At 37.0% G+C, this 16,278-nt stretch overlaps 1 long non-coding RNA gene across 1 annotated transcript in view; it reads right to left on the bottom strand.

Moving 5' to 3' along the window:
* The window catches only part of LOC107513703, a 280,405-nt gene extending 264,405 nt beyond the window's left edge, over positions 1–16,000 (bottom strand). Inside the window, exon 1 of the long non-coding RNA XR_001597613.2 lies at positions 15,918–16,000. This is a non-coding gene — a long non-coding RNA (uncharacterized LOC107513703). The remainder of the gene's footprint in view (positions 1–15,917) is intronic.
* Between the last annotated feature and the right edge of the window lie 278 nt (positions 16,001–16,278).

Genomic DNA, 16,278 nt, shown 5'->3' with positions numbered 1-16,278 from the left:
AACTGGAGGGGCAGCTTTCTCCCAGACAGAAGTGCTGGCAGAATCCATTATTCTCTTGTTGAGCCCTCCCCACTCCCTGCCTATGGGCACAGGGGTAGACATATCAGAGTCTCCCACAGCCAGGCTAACACTGATTGCCCTGCCCTGGTGATGTTCTGAGATCTGTCCACTCAACTTGCAGACCCACGCAAGCCACTTCCAGTGGCTTTTCCTTACAAATGGCCTATCTTGGCTCAAGCTGTGAACTTTCCTAAAATCCCTCAAAGGTTCACAAAACCCAAACAAGCAGCACCTGGCTACGGTGTGCCCCGCACCTCTTGCTGAGCAGCCCCATGCCTGGCCCTAGTGGCAGCAGGCCTTGGTTCATGGCTTGGCCTCTCGAGGCACATCCAAGCTCATTGTAGGTGATGGCCACCTGCAGATTGTTTGGTGGTTCATGCCAGGTGGCCCCAGGCAAGGCACAGGGTATGGATGAACTTGAGTTGTAGTGGAATCCCTCTCAGGAGGCCCTGGCCTGCATGTCTGTTGCCTGTCTTTGGTCTGAGCCAGAGTACCAGGGCCATATCTGAGAATGACATACCCATAAGGCAGACTGGACAGGCACCAGAGCCCTGCTAAAGTGAATCCTGCTCTATAGGGTCAGCCCCTGCACAATAACTCCTCTACTATGGTCACCAGCCAGTGTTTACCACCGATCAGTCTGAGCATCAGTCCTTCCCACTGATGTGCAAACAGCAATCAAGCCTCAACATCAATAGGAGGGCACACAAAACCCATACAAGGGACCAGCTCAGGTGACCAGGGAGACTGCATCACTGGGCCTCATAAGACACCTACTACATCAGGCCGCTCTATTAAGACTATCAGCTGATTTTCAACAGAAACTTTGCAGGCCAGAAGGGATGGGCAGGAAATATTCAAAGTTATAAAAAGTAAGGATCTACAACCAAGATCAGTCTATCCAGCAAAACTATCATTTAGAATCAAAGAACAAATAAAAATATTTTCAGACAAGAAAAAACTTGAAGGAGTTCATCACCACCAAGTCGGTATTACAGGTAATATTGGAGAGATTTCTTTAATAAAAATTTTAAAAAAAGAGTGAGAAATAAATTATAAAATGGCAGTAACTACATATCTATCAATAATTACTTTAAATGTAAATGGATTAAACACTCCAATCAAAAGACAGGGTCCCTGAATGGACAAGAAAACAAGACCCTTACATATGCTGCCTATAAGAGACTCACTTCAGATCAAAAGACACACATAGACTGAAAGTAAAAGAATGGAAAAAAGATATTTTATAAAAATGAAAACAAACAAAAAAGCCGGGATATCATACTTACACCAGAAAAGATAGACTTTAAAACAAAGGTTATAACAAGAGACAAAGAAGAAACTAGTTATTCCACTACTGGGTGTTTCTCCAAAAAACTTGAAACATTACTTTGAAGGGATGTGTGAATTCATATGTTCATTGCAGCATTATTTACAGTAGCCAAGTTATGGAGGCTACCTGGGTGTCCATCAATGGAGATGTGTGTGTGTGTGTGTGTGTGTGTGTGTGTGTGTGTGTGTGTGTGTATTACTCAACCATAAGAAGAGATTCATGACAACATGGTTAGACCTCGAGATAATCATTCAGAGCAAAATAAACCACATTGAAAATCACACGCTATCACTTACATATGGGATATAAAGCAAAAAGCAACAAATGAACAAGACAAACAGAGACTCAGGGACATGGACAATGGACTAGTGGTTACCAGAGGGTAGGAGGGTGGGGGAGGAGGGGAGATGCAGATGGGGTAAAGGGAGTCAAATATGGGGGGTAGGGGGAGAGTGAAGTGGGTAAAGGAAGGACATCGAATATATGGTAGCTGAAGGAAACTGGACTTTGGGTGATAATCACACAATAGAACATACAGATGTCAAACCATAATGTACACCTGAAAATTATATAATCACATTAACCAATGTTACTCTAATAAACTTAATTGAAAAAAAAAGAAACATAATGGGGGTATAAACAACAAAAATTTCTCAATAACATTATGTTTTGAACATTAAAAAAGATAATGATTACTAATTTTTAATTCCACTTAGTGTCCTAATTATATATTTCATATTTAAAAACCATAATGTCTATACCAGTATTCACTACAAAGATTTTTTATCTGTAGTTTCCCAGAGGTAAGAACTGGTCAGCCACATTAAATACAATAGAAGGAAGTGGAAGATATTATAAATGAGAGACGACAAGGCTTTGGACCACTGCTCCCACTTGAAATTATTCTTCACTGTAAGTGAGACGTGACTTACAAAAAGGGTTCAAAGCATTGAACAGGTATCAACCGCATTCGGACTCCATTATAGAAGTTAGAAACCTGAAGGCGGGCTGGCAGCTGGTGTGCATAAGAAGTAAAGAAGTGGTACTGCTTCATTTAACAAGGACTTAGTGATCATTAAAGGGTAGGTGTGGACAGAGCACATCTGCAAAGCTAATTGTGCACTTTGAGAACTTCAGGGGGATGATTTTAGCTGCACTTATCCCCACTTCAAAGTTACTGTCTGCTAAATGGACACTATTTAAGCCATGACTTCCCATAGAGGCATGGGGCTTAGCTCATAAAAATTGAACAGGCTAATCTAGGAAATAACTGCAAATTAATAAATGAATCCTGATATTATGTAGATTGATATTCTTATTTCAGACACTTGAGAAAATGCAAGAACTTTTTTGGGGGTGGAACGGTAATTTTTAAAGAACTGTTTTAGCTGCTTGATTTAATGATCTATTTTTTGAGCTTAAAAGAAGAACAACTTCAGAGGCCCATTTCCCTTTCAAGAGAGGGATTAAATAATCTTAAAGTAGTTTGATGTGCAGTTTATGTTTGCATTTTTATTTAATCAGCCAAACAAATATAATTAATTCAGATAGTTGTCTCTGTGGTTTTGGTGCCTGGTAGGAGCCATATCATTACAAATGCAAATATGTTCCTAAAATAATGAGAGTGTCATTATCACCCCTTATTCATTTATGTGGCCAGAGAGAACACTGAAATACCATTTATTATGAAAGTGACTTTTGTAAACTGTGCAGAGAACATTACCCACTTTGCCTGAGCAGGACAAGAGTCTAGCTGTGACTTTCTCTGGTGTCAGCATGTCACTACTGGGGCATGGAGGTTGAGGGTATAGTGCAGTGAAATGGCACTGGTCCCAAAGTTTTCTCTGAGCTGTGGATTTCATTCTACTTCTGCTTCTGTGTCCTTTAGACAGATTCCCTAACACCTCTGAGCTTAGTTCCTCAGCATTTATATGGACACTAATTATTTCTGCCCTGCCCACTTCAAAGGGATAGTATGAGGATCAACTGAAAAATGTAAAATAATAGGAATATGTAAGGTGATGTCCTGGAAATTCTATATTAGTCCCCTATTTATTTCATTCACAGCAAATTTCACAGTCTGTAAGTATTTCTTCTTATTTACTTATTATCATGTTTCTCACACTATACTATAAGCTCCATGACACAGCAGACATTAAATTTGAAGTGACTGTATGTATATTCACATGGAATCTCAGCATGTGGTTCTTTTTCAACAAGTATTAGAAATTCATGTGTAAGATTGGCATAGGATATAGTTTTATCCATCCCTGCTCCCGGAAGGATTTTTCTTTGCCAGTGTAGCCTTTCTTAACTAATTCCTATTAAATGACCATGAAAATGTGGTCTATATTAGGATCTGGGTTAATCCCTTTGTATAAACCATGTGAGTGGGCACATCCTCTCCACTTGTATTATCATACAATTGCCAACACCATACCATACTATGCACATGACAAGTGGGATCTGAGGATATGGCTCTCTAGTCGTAACAAATCCATCAGGGCTGAAATATTATCTTTGGGCTGATAATATAATTGCTCTAGACCTAGAAGGCTACCAGTCAGCGCATAGTCTATTTGCTAATACAAATGGTAGTAATAAAATTCCTGATTTGCTGTTGGTCATTACAATATTATTTGACATTGAAGTACAGAAGACAAAAGATGGTGAGTTAATATTGCCAAGGAACATAGGGTTAAAAAATAAAATGCATATTTGTTCTTTTTCTATGTTTCTACAACACCTCTCCACAAAAATCTCTCAAAAATTTTCAGATGAAAACCTAAGTTACATTCTGATAATAAACACTTTCTTAGGTTTATAAAGCTAGAACCAATTGTGTGTGTGTGTGTGTTGTGCACACATTGAATACTTGAAAGAAACCTTAAAGCCTGTTTTGGCATACCACCCTGGGGCACAGAATAGGATCAAGAAATGGTGCAGAACCCTGGTCTTGAGACGAGATGGGCAGATTAAATTTGAACAGCTAGAACAGGTGTTCCCACTGATGCAGAACTGATGGAAGAGACAGAAGAGAAAATAAAAAAAAAATGTAATAAGAACTCTTGTGCAATTAAAACACACAAAAAAGTTTCTATAATTAAAAAAAAATGAGTAGAATTTAAGCTCTACCATAGGAGTGTAAATATCCTAAGGACAAAGAGCATGCTGTCACATTATGTTTATAAGCCAAGTTCTTGACACATTACCTGACATGTATGAAATACTCAATAAATGAATTGAACAAAAATGATTTCTGGAGTAGGACAAGCAAGTAAGCAGTCCCCACCCCAGATAGGTGCTGAATAGGGCCTATTTCTATTGCACCTGAAAAGAATCAGGCATATGGCTTTGAACAGCTTACTTTACAATGACTCCTTCTTTTATAAGATACTTGGCCTTTTGTGAGTGGAGCTACAGCTGTCTCTGAAAATGGCAACATCTGATCCTAAGGCCTAGAATATAAAGCACTTGAAAATGTCATTCATTTAAGGTTGCCTGCTGATGCTAAGAGCTTAGAAAAAAATTAATGGGCAGATCTAGTGAAGAAAAAAAAACGAGCCAAACAACTATTTTTATGAATACGAAGAATAAGAATGCATGCTTTATGCCTGAGACCTTCTTTTTCTTGGTAGATTTTGAAATAGGTTTATATGTGGTCAGCTGAATAACAATAGAAATGATAGAACAGTATATTTCTTTCTAAATAAAATGTGACTGGGGAATGCATGATAGATGACTGTTGTATGGCTCTAATAAATTGTGGGATCAGAATAATTGAAGTTTTCATTAGAGGTGGCTTCATAGATGGGCATATGATTAGGGTGACAGTCCTTTATCAGACAATCTAGGTTCAAATCCCTAAACCATTTCTTTTTAATTATATGTTTTCATCTGTAAAACAGAGATCACAATGGCACCTACCTCGCGGAGTCACTTGGTGAATTAATAATGCATATAAAGCCTAGGTATGTAGTAAATAATAAATATCCCCACTAAGTAAAAATTTGTTTTGCTAATTGATAGCTGAAGCTCATTAATTAGGACATTTATGAAACATGTCATTGCTTCAAGCACGGTGTGCCTGAGGGGATAAAAATCAGAGTGTGGTCTGTGCTTTGGTTATAGAGTTTTGGAGTCAAGCATGATTACAAAGACATGTCACAGATATTGGCTCTAACTGAAAGAAAGGGCAAATAGTAAGGGAGATCCAAATGTAACCGTTTAATTCTGCCTAGATTGTTCAAGAAGAACTTTCTGGGGCAAAAAGAATATGATCTTGGACTTGACAGATGAGTAGGAGTTTGCTCCATTATAATGATGAGGGGGAAATTCTGGCCATGAAGAAAAGCACGGCATGGCATTGGGAATGTATGGCATATTATGGCAACTGTAAGTAACAGGGCAGTGAGGTTGAGTGGCGTAAGTGAGGATGGGCCAGAGAGGTCTGCAGAACCTTCTACATTAGGTCCCTACAATCTGAGGTCCTTATTCTTTATTCTATAGGGAGACCACAGCGAGACCATTTTTGTTTGTAGGGAGGTATATTTTATTTATTTTTATTTTTTAACTTTTCATATTGAAATGATCTCAGACTTCCAAAAAAGTTGCAGAATTAGTACAAAGATTTTCTATATATCATTTGTCTGTTTCCTCCAAATGTTAACATTTTGTACACCCCTAGCCAAATATCAAGAAAGGAAATTAAGAGTGAACAACATTTAGGGAGTCTTGGTTTAGCATATTTTAACTCTGTGACTCAACTAACATATTTGAGTCTCAGTGTCTTTATAACTTGGGAATAATAACTGCTTTGGATACGAGGCATAGAATTTAAATTGTACACTGTTGGGAAACAAATATAATACAGTTTCTGGAATAAGAAAGCTTGCAAACAATTGTTGAATAAGTGTTATACGTTAAAGAAATGACTGTTTCTGTGATTGATTAATTAGTTATAGTGAAGATGCCTCCTTAATGCCTCAATGGTAAATGTGCAGATAAACATGTCTGACTCACAGGAAGACAGAACTTGCTTCATGTCAACATAAAAGTAGACAGGACTTTCTAAAAGAGATCTGGACCATCAGATCAGTTCACTGGGGATATTAGATTAAGGTTTCACAACCATAATTCTTTTTGTAGAGATTGTTGGCCTTTATATTTGGCTAATATTTTATAAGTACAAATTCTAATTCATATCTTTTTTTACACAGAGAAAGTATAATAGGAACCTTCTGACATGGCTCCCCATAATGTCCAACTACTGACTTTCATTTTGTGTAATCCCTTTCCACCTCCCAAGTATTTGCTGGGTCTGACAAGTGGTTTCAATCAAATAGAATAAGACAAAAGTAATGAGCTGGTTCTTCTGTGAATAGGTTAAAAAAGACTGAGTTCTGTTTTGCTAGAATTCTGGCTCTTCTTGCATATTTGTTCTGATGGAACAAGCTGCTATACTGTGAACTGAACAATGAGGTGGCCCCCATGGTAAGGAACTGAAGGAAGCCTCTGATTAATGGCTTGTAAAAAATCAAGACCCTCAGATGAATAATCCACAAGGGCACTAATCCTGTCAATGGCCACTTGGTTGACTTGGAAGATTCTTTCCCAGTTGAGCCTTCAGCTGGAACATGATTTGCATCACTGTGCAAGACTGACTGACTCAAAGGACTGGGGCAAACTGTGCCTGAATTTCTGACCCACAGAAGCTCTGATGAAATAAACGGCATTTTAGGCCACTTAATCTTGAGGCGGTTTGTTATAAAGCAATAGAAATCTAATGTAAGTGGTAAACCAGTTATATAAAGTTCCTATGATTACACAGCTGCTATATTAATGGAGGGAGTGGTATGATAACGTAGAAAAGCTCTCCAGGCAGAGAGACCAGTACAGATGTTTATGACTACAGATGAGGAAACTGATTCTCAGAAAGAAAAAGTGATCTGAACAGTGCAGAGTAGGGTAAAATTGTCATTTAAATGCAGATTTAAAAACTTTATATTCTCTTCATTCTCTAGTAGTTACATAGAAGAAATAAATTAATAATAATAAATTCATAAACAGACACACCCAAAGCTGTTATAAAGAATTGTTTAAAGAGCAAATTCAAAATTATGTACCTGGAAAGGAAAAGTGAAGGAAACTCAAGGCAAAACATGAGGACGAGTAGAAGAAAGAGAAGAAAGAAAAACCAAAAATAGAAAGGAAGAAGGGGATGAGTAACTTCAGTTGGGGTGAAGTCAGAAGTAATGCTAGACCTTCTCAGAGGGGTCTAGCGCATTTTTATCCCTGTACAGAAAAGTTCGATGTGCATGTGTGTGTTCATGCATGTGAGAAAGAGAAAGTAAGAATCTCCCTTTTCCTTTTCTTCCCCCTCTTTCCTTTTGTCTTTCTTTTCTTTTTCTTTTTCTTTGTAGAGGTCTTGTGATGGCAAACTTTTCTGTGTCAATTTGACTGGACTAAGGGACACCCAGATATCTGGTAAAACATTATTTTGGGGCACGTATTCTGAGGGTGTTTCTGGAAGAGATTAGCATTTGATTCAGTAGACTAAGTAACAATATCTACCTTCATGAGTGTGGCTGGTCCCAAATGGAACACAGGGGCAAATTCTTTCTCTCCTATTGAGTTGAGAAGACCATGTTCTCCTGTCCTTAGACAATGAGGGTCTTGGTTCTCAGGTCTCAGGGCTTAGTTTCCAGGTCTTTGTCTCAGACTGAGTTATACCACTAGTTTCTCTGGTTCTCCAGCTTGCAGATGGTAGATTGTGGGGCTTCATAGTCTCTATAATGGTATGTATGCACACACAAACACAGAGAGAGAGAGAGAGAAGGAGAGGGAGAGAGAGAGAGAGAGAGAATATGTCTATTTTCCAAGAAATATCTCCTACTAGTTCTGTTTCTCTGGAAAATCCAGATCAATATAGGTATTGTTTACATAATACTCATGTTGTCTGTGCCCTCATATCACCTGCAACCCAGGATAAGAGACAAAGTGATACACACTGACATCAAAGTTTGGTAATTTTGAAAGGCTATTATACTTCTAGCCACAGAATATTAGTCTAATTGGCAACTTGCATGCAGGACTAGTCACTACAAGCAGAAAACACAACTCACAGTGTGAGGCCGAGGAGAAGGGGGCAGAGAACTTCCCTGTCTCTTCTCCCCGCAAAGGGGCTCCGAATGGCAATCATCAGTGACTGATCTGCCTCCAGACCAAATTCTTTCATGATTTCTCAAAACCTAGAGATTTAATTTAATTTGTTTGTATAGTGAAATACTTTCCAGGATGTCCTGACCTCTTTGGTAAACTGCAGAGATTCTGACATTTTGAAGATGAGCTTCATTTTCCACTGGGCACAATATGATTAAGGGAGTAGTTATTTAGTATTATCCAAGCTGCCTAGAATCTAAAAAGTTGTGTGGGATCACATGTTCCCTCCCCAGCCCGTGTTCTTGTAGACACACACCCATCTTTATCCCACCTGGAACCACTTAAAAAGAAAAAAAAAAAAAAAAAAACAGGAACATAGCATACTTCTATTATCACAGATCATGGCACACTATTTTCTGGGAGAATTCCTAAGATACCTGGAGTCTGAGCTTGATATGTTCCCCATTTGAACCTTGCATTTAATAGATAGGCTATTTGTCCTTTTGAAGGGAGAGGATAGTTCCTTTTCCTAATCCATGTTGGTAACTTTTGCTTTATCTCTTTAGGGGAGAAATTTTTTTCTCTTTCCATCTGTTCTATCAACCAATCACCAAAGACCTTTGGGATGATTGACTTGCCCTGAGATGAAAGCTATGAATCAATTCAAAATTAATCCAGAAATTCTCACCTTATAAGAGGAGTGTCCATAATGGGGTTTTACTTCCCCCCCCCCCCAAGATATGTTTGGGGCTCAAATGCCGGAATTTCCAGATGTCCTTTTACAACCTGAAGTTGCAACATTAAACATTTGAGTTTATAACAAATACCTTTTTCTTGAAGGCAAAGTGATCTTTTTTCTAGGGAATTCTTTTCATCCACCTTCGTTAGTTCAGGAAGGGTCCAAATTTCCAAAGTCCACCAGAGATAGTGGTAATAGAAATTCTATATTTCAAAATTCATTTTGAAAATTAATGGATCTGAAGAACTAGATACTTTACACAGAATTTGATTTATCTGATAGTTGCTCCTAGTATTTGAATAAAGTTTCAAAACACTTTTAAAAATATTAAATTACCAATTAGGTAAGCTGATTCTTTTCAGCAACTTTTAAATAACAATAAAAGAAAATCTCAATATCCTATGGTCTGTGGCTTTGAAAATGCTTACATTTCATTATTGTATTATCCACTCTCCTTTACATTTGTGAATATTCTGGGAGAAAGAGGGCAGAACTTGGACTTTAAAAAAGCTGATCTCTATTTACATTCAATTTGAATAAGCTTCTATTTAAACAAAGAAAGTAGGTTTCCAATTTTAAAACTCTAATGAATAAGAAAAATGAAGATAATGCTATGTTTATTCTATTTGGTGCTAATGTGGAATGCTACTGGAGGTGTTTCTTTGTCATTTTAATTCCAAGAGGCTTTTTTTTTTAAACAATCTCTGCCACCTGTATTCTGTTTGTGATATAATCATTCAATGTCTACAAACAAGTGATAACATTATTATGCATTTCTGTCTCCTTTCATTCTTTACAAGAGTGACAAATATCCCTTTTATTAGATCCAATAGCTCAGGCTGGGCAGCAGTGGGCTCATTACCATTCCATTAATAAGCAGAGGCCTCCTGAGAGTCCACCTTTTTCCAGCCCCTGTCTTTTATATTTCCCACTGGATTTTCCAACAAAAGACTTGCTGGTTGGTATCGCTTTCATTTTACCATTCCTCTTTTAAAAAGAAACAATGGAAACAAAGTTCTGAGATTAGATTGGTGATACTGAAATGATTCTGACAGCCAGCGACAAAGCTGCCAACCTCAAACGGGATGCTTACATTATTTATGAACATTAAATGTCACCAATTTCCTCTCCATCAGATAATTTTAGGAGACAGACACGTTTCCGTCGGGAGAGAGGGGGTACTGAACATGTGCAGCCCCCTCTCCCCATCCCCTTCCCACACCAGCCTTTCCATATATCTCCCTGGCTCTGTGTCAAATTCTCCTCCCTGGGAAGAAAACAGGTGCACCTGATCATGTTTCAAGTTTCACTACAAATCTCAGATAAGTCGCTTGATAGGGATGTCAAATGTGTTCTAAATCAAATGGGACCCTCTGCAATGTAAAATCATTAGAAAGTCGACTGAATTTTTTAAAATTCCATTTCCCATGCTCCCTTTAGAAGTCAATTATCAGAGGGAAATTAGCAGGAGTTGAGATGAAAGGACAATATCCCTCTGGCTCCTTCCTGGATCTATTTATTGCTTTGGTGGCTGGAAAGGAGGGGGCTTGAATAATGAGGGGAATAAACACAATTTATGTCACTGGAAGTATCACTGTGAGAAGGAGACTGGATCCAGCTCAGCTATTCAAGACTATTTAACTAACCTGTACCACGGAGTCTGAGTCTCTTCAAATCTCCAGTTGCCAAGTAGTGATGTAAAGATTCATTTCATATCAGGCTGGCTTTTATATTTCATCCATCCAAGTTTAGCAGTGAGACATGATTAAAAAACAAATGTCCTATAACTGGTGCCTTTAGGGGGATTTTTTGCTGTATCATTTGGTGTTCTGTCCTTAGCATTTGAAAGGAACTCTAGAGTTCTTGTGGTTTGACCTTCTGCATATACATCAGGTGTCTGAGGACCCAAAGGTTTTCTTAAGGTTGATGCTTTCACGCTTCTGGAGAGCAGAAATGGGCCCATCAATAAAGCCTGTCTCTGGTTTCACACTCTTTAAATTCAACTAAAACTTAAAACAGCATCAGTTTACTTCTTTGCTTCCTGCACAGGAAGAGAACCCTGTTTCTACCATCACTGAGAAGCATAGACATGTTCCGAGGATATTTATCAAATGTGGAATGTCACAATAGGTCTAGCTTATAAAAATGAGCAGGTCACTAAAAGCAAAGAAGTCTCTGGCAGAGTAGTTAGAGGAGCTTTAGTCAACTAGAAAAGAATTGGGGTAGTGGTAGAGATAGATTTTATATGGATGGTGCAAAACATATATTTATTATTGCCGTATCCCATTACTCTGCTCATCGGGTCATGCAGAGTTCGTTTCATTTCAGATTACCTGCTGAGCACTAGTTTTTATTTTCCCTTCTTGAATTTTGTATGTTTTGCTTTGTATTAGTTAGAGTTCTCCAATAGGAGTAGATATATATACACATATATATGAAATTGGCTCAAGTCATTATGAAAGCTGAGAAGTCCCGCGATCTCCTGTCTGCAAGCTAGACACCCTAGAAAACTGGTGGTGTAATTCCAGTCTGAGTGGGAAGGCCTGAGAAGCACGGGAGCTAACAGTGTAAACAGAAGTCCAAGGGCAGGAGGCCCATGTCCCAGCTCCAGCGGGCAGGCAGGAAATATACAACTGCTCCGTTCCTCTGTTTTTTTGTTCTTTTCTGTCCTCAATGGATTGAATGATGACAATGCACATTAGGGAGGGCAATCTACTTTACTGAGTCCACCAATTAAAATGCAGTCTCATGCATCTTCACAGACACATGCAGAAATGATGTTTAATCTGGGTACCCTGTGGCCAGTCAAATTTACACATAGAATTAACCATCACAGCTTTATACCCTTTGTCCCAAGCTGCATCCCAGGAAGGTAGTCCTCACAGATCCTTCAGCTTATGTGACTAGAGAAATCATTAAAAGCCCTTCGGATTCTTCAGGCTGAGATATATATAAGAACAGCCATCAACCTACACTGTGTAAGGGTTGTGACAACAATATTGTTATCATTATCATCATTAATATAGCTAGTGTTTACTGAGAAAAGTGACATAAGCACTTTAGAAAATAAACTATACATAACAAAAGGAAATCAAGAAAAATCACAAACACATGGGAATTAAACAAAACAGTTTTGAACAACAATTGGGTCAAAAAATACATCAAAAGGAGAACTATAAAATATCTTGAGGCAATATACCAAAACTTATGGGTTACAGCAAAAGCAGTACTAAGAAGGAAGTTTATAGTTACAAATGCCAATGTTAAAAAAGATCTCAAGTAAATAACCTAACTTTATACCCCAAGAAACTCAAAAAACATACAAAGATCAAAGTTAGCAGAAAAAAGAACATAATAAAGATTAGAGAAGAAATAAATAAGAATAGAAAAACAACAAAAGTCAGAAAAATGAAGAACTGGTTGTTGGAAATGATAAATGAAATCTACGAACCCTTAGCTAAGCTACTTTGCAAAAAGAAAGAAGATCATACACCTTGCAAAAGAAAGAGGATCATACACCATAATTAAATGGGATTTATCTCTGAGATGCAAGGATGGTTGAATATACAAATCAATCAATGTGATGATATACCAAATTAACAGAATAAAGGATATAAATTACATGATCATCTCACTAAATGCAGAAAACTTAACCACATTCGATACTCTTTCATGATAAAAACTTTCAACAAATCAGATATGGGAGGAACTTACTTTAACACAATAAAGACTATATGTGAAAAGCTCATAGCTAACACCATACTTAACAGTAAAATATCGAATGCTTTATTCTAAGATCCAGGTCAAGGCAAGGATGCCCATTCTCATTCCTTCTAGTCAACATAGTACTGAAATGATCCCTTTTAATCCTCATAAAACTCCTGGATGTAGGTAATTATTATTTTTACTTTTACAAATAAGTAAATGAAAAATAGATAATTTAAATTTATTTCTTTAATGCGTGCATGTGTGTGTGGGGGGGTGGGTGTGTGTGTATCTGGTATATAATAATCTCAGGAAATTCTATCTCACATATACAACTTATCTTCTTACCATATGAGATAATAATTTTTCAAAATGTCATTATGCTGGGGACAGTAAGTACTCAATAATTGTTGATAATTAAAGATCACTACGTGTGAGACTTTGTACAACTTTTCTTCCTATGGAGAAACATTCCTATTGGGGAGATTTTACCTCATTTATTACATCTACCTATCTAGATAAGTTGATAGATAGATAGATAGATAGATAGATAGATAGATAGATAGATGATAGATAGATACATGGCAAAGTGTGTAACCACTGATAAATACATTGAATAGCGTGTGTATGTTAATTCATTTGCCTGCAATCAAACCCATCGCAAATCGTAAGCTGTGACCTTATCAATTTTCATAAATTAAATACCATCAGGGCAGTCAGCGCTTTTCTTGATTTAATCCCAGGAGTGAGGCAGGGGTAGCTGTGATGCTGATCTGATGTTTCAACAAATATAATTCTTTTACATGTTTAGGTGTGAATGACACAGGCCTCTGATTGTTTGAATTCTACATTCTTCAGCCCTCAGTAGCTTCCTCTACCTCTCACTTAATGTGGATCAATGCCACTTATGTAATTGCATTGCATTTGCCCTGTCCTCACTTCCTATTGTATCCCACATCTCTATAGCTGAGCAGAAAATGAAAATGATTGTGCACGGGCATTACAGATAACACGGCACTAAGCCTCAGAACTGGACTGATGGTCAATGCCTCATGGACCATGCACTGCTGAGGTTTCACTGTGAGCTGTGAAGAACTGAAAGACAGATACCTGATTCGGCTCATTTCTATTCATTAATTATAGGATATAAATACCTTCTGTTTTTACAAATTTAACTTCCATTTTGAAATTACTTAGTAGAACATTTGCTTAAAATATTAACTTATATATATTTTTTAATGTCTCCGATATCTTAGGCTTACTGCATGCACACACTAGGGACAGAATAAGGGATGTAATCCAGGCCTAGCCAATCAGGATACCTTGTACCTGGATAGGCAAATGTCCCAAAATGGCCAATGAGAAAAGTTTGGGGGAATTTTGTTGAAGTTGGAGAGAAAGAAAATTTATTTTTCACTGGACTTATGTTATAAAGACGACAACTCTAGTGAGTACTTGGCCACCCCATTTGAGGGCCTGACTTGAGAGGAAAGCCAAAAGAATGGAAAGGTCACACAAAAGACGGGTTCTAAATGGTTTAATTACCTCTTTTTCTTTTTTAATTAAACTGCATGAATTTAGGTTTTCTGTTAGATTTAACGAGAAAAATACTGAGCCATATAATTGCCATCTCCATATTGTATTTAAGAAAACTGAGACCCAGAGATACTCAGAAATATTTTACTTCACATATCAACTATCTTAATAATTGAGCAACAGTTGAGAATAAAGGCATACTGACTTTTTACCTGCCTTCTTCCTGCTAATATCTGTTGCCTGTCTTTTATTTTTTTTATTTTTTTAGGCTTTGGAAATGATTCTTTGAGAGCTTTAAATGAGAGAGAATAAAACACACACAAAAGCATGTACTACTATTGTACCACTGTCAACCATTTTCTCCTTCTCTCTGCTACTCATTCAAATAAAAGAGCCAACCAGAAACAACTGTTTTGACGAGCTTGAATGGCACTAATCCCTGATATGATATCACTTCTACTACTAATGGTAATCATATTTTAAGCACTTGCTATATTCCAGGCCTATGAAAAGTACTTCACATGTTTTCTCATTGAATCTTCACCATAATAGATGTGGAAGATTCTATTAATATCTATTAGCATTCTACTTTAAATTGATAAAAAATAAATCTTAGAGAAGCTAAACATTTTCCAAAAATCACAAGCTAGCAAGCAGTAGGCTGTGACTTTAATTCATCTCTGAGTTTATAATAAAGAATCCATGCATATAACCATCCTTATATAGAATACGAAGAGCTTAAAAAAAAAAAACTTTCATTAACTTATTTACATTACATAAAACACATTAAAGTTAACTTATAGAGGAAAAAGTTATTAATAGCCTATTCTCATCTGGAATTATTTCCCATAATTCTGTGGGCATGCTTTTTCTTTTCCCCAACTCATTCTCTTCTTATTCTCTCTAGGTCTAGGGAAGAGGAATTTACCAGTGACATAGACACTTTTCTTCAGAATGCCCAATTCATACTTTATTATCTGCATGAAGAGAGAACCTCTTTCACTCTACAAATTAATAAGTAGTTTACTTTTGACCCATTGCAAACCATAATGAAACACATTACGTGTTAAATCCATATTCCTTGTTCTAGTGACATATACATACCAGAAACAAGGGGGACGGGGAAAGAGGTATGTAACCAAGGTCTAGCATCATTATTTTGTTAATGCATATATTGAAGCAAAGGAGGTGAAATGATAATTATGACAATGACATCAATAATATAAATAATATCTAGAGCCATAAAACTCATGCAAAAAGAGGCTTAGATGAAACAAGGAAGTTAGCTTACTGCAGTCTTATGATCAATTGTATCTTTTTTCTTTTGTACAACGATGAACCCATTGATTACCCCTACTAATAAGTCTCTTTTCAGTTTCTTACCTTCCTTCAGTATATAAAAGAAGGCTGAATCCACAGCTAAGAATTTTCATCAAGATTCATGTCCGGCACTGGCATCTGTTATGAAAAAATCATGTCAATTAGAACCAAATAGATGTCGGTTTACCTTTGATTCAATTAATTTTTCATTATATTCCAAGCATTCCTAAAATCAGAAGACTATTACATTCCTTTATACAAAAGCTACTATTATCTAAATTTTACAATTAGTAGAATAAAATGAAGGCAGAAGAAGAAAGAGAAAAGGTTGATTTCATTTTGACCAAGAAAATCTCTTTGATACTACTACCCTATTTTGTTTTACATCTTTAATGTGATATACCAAGTACAAATTAGTTTCATA

This window comes from Rousettus aegyptiacus, unplaced genomic scaffold, assembly GCF_014176215.1.
Source record: "Rousettus aegyptiacus isolate mRouAeg1 unplaced genomic scaffold, mRouAeg1.p scaffold_m13_p_14, whole genome shotgun sequence".
Classification (NCBI taxonomy): domain Eukaryota; kingdom Metazoa; phylum Chordata; class Mammalia; order Chiroptera; family Pteropodidae; genus Rousettus; species Rousettus aegyptiacus.
This window is presented reverse-complemented; position numbering and strand designations above follow the sequence as displayed.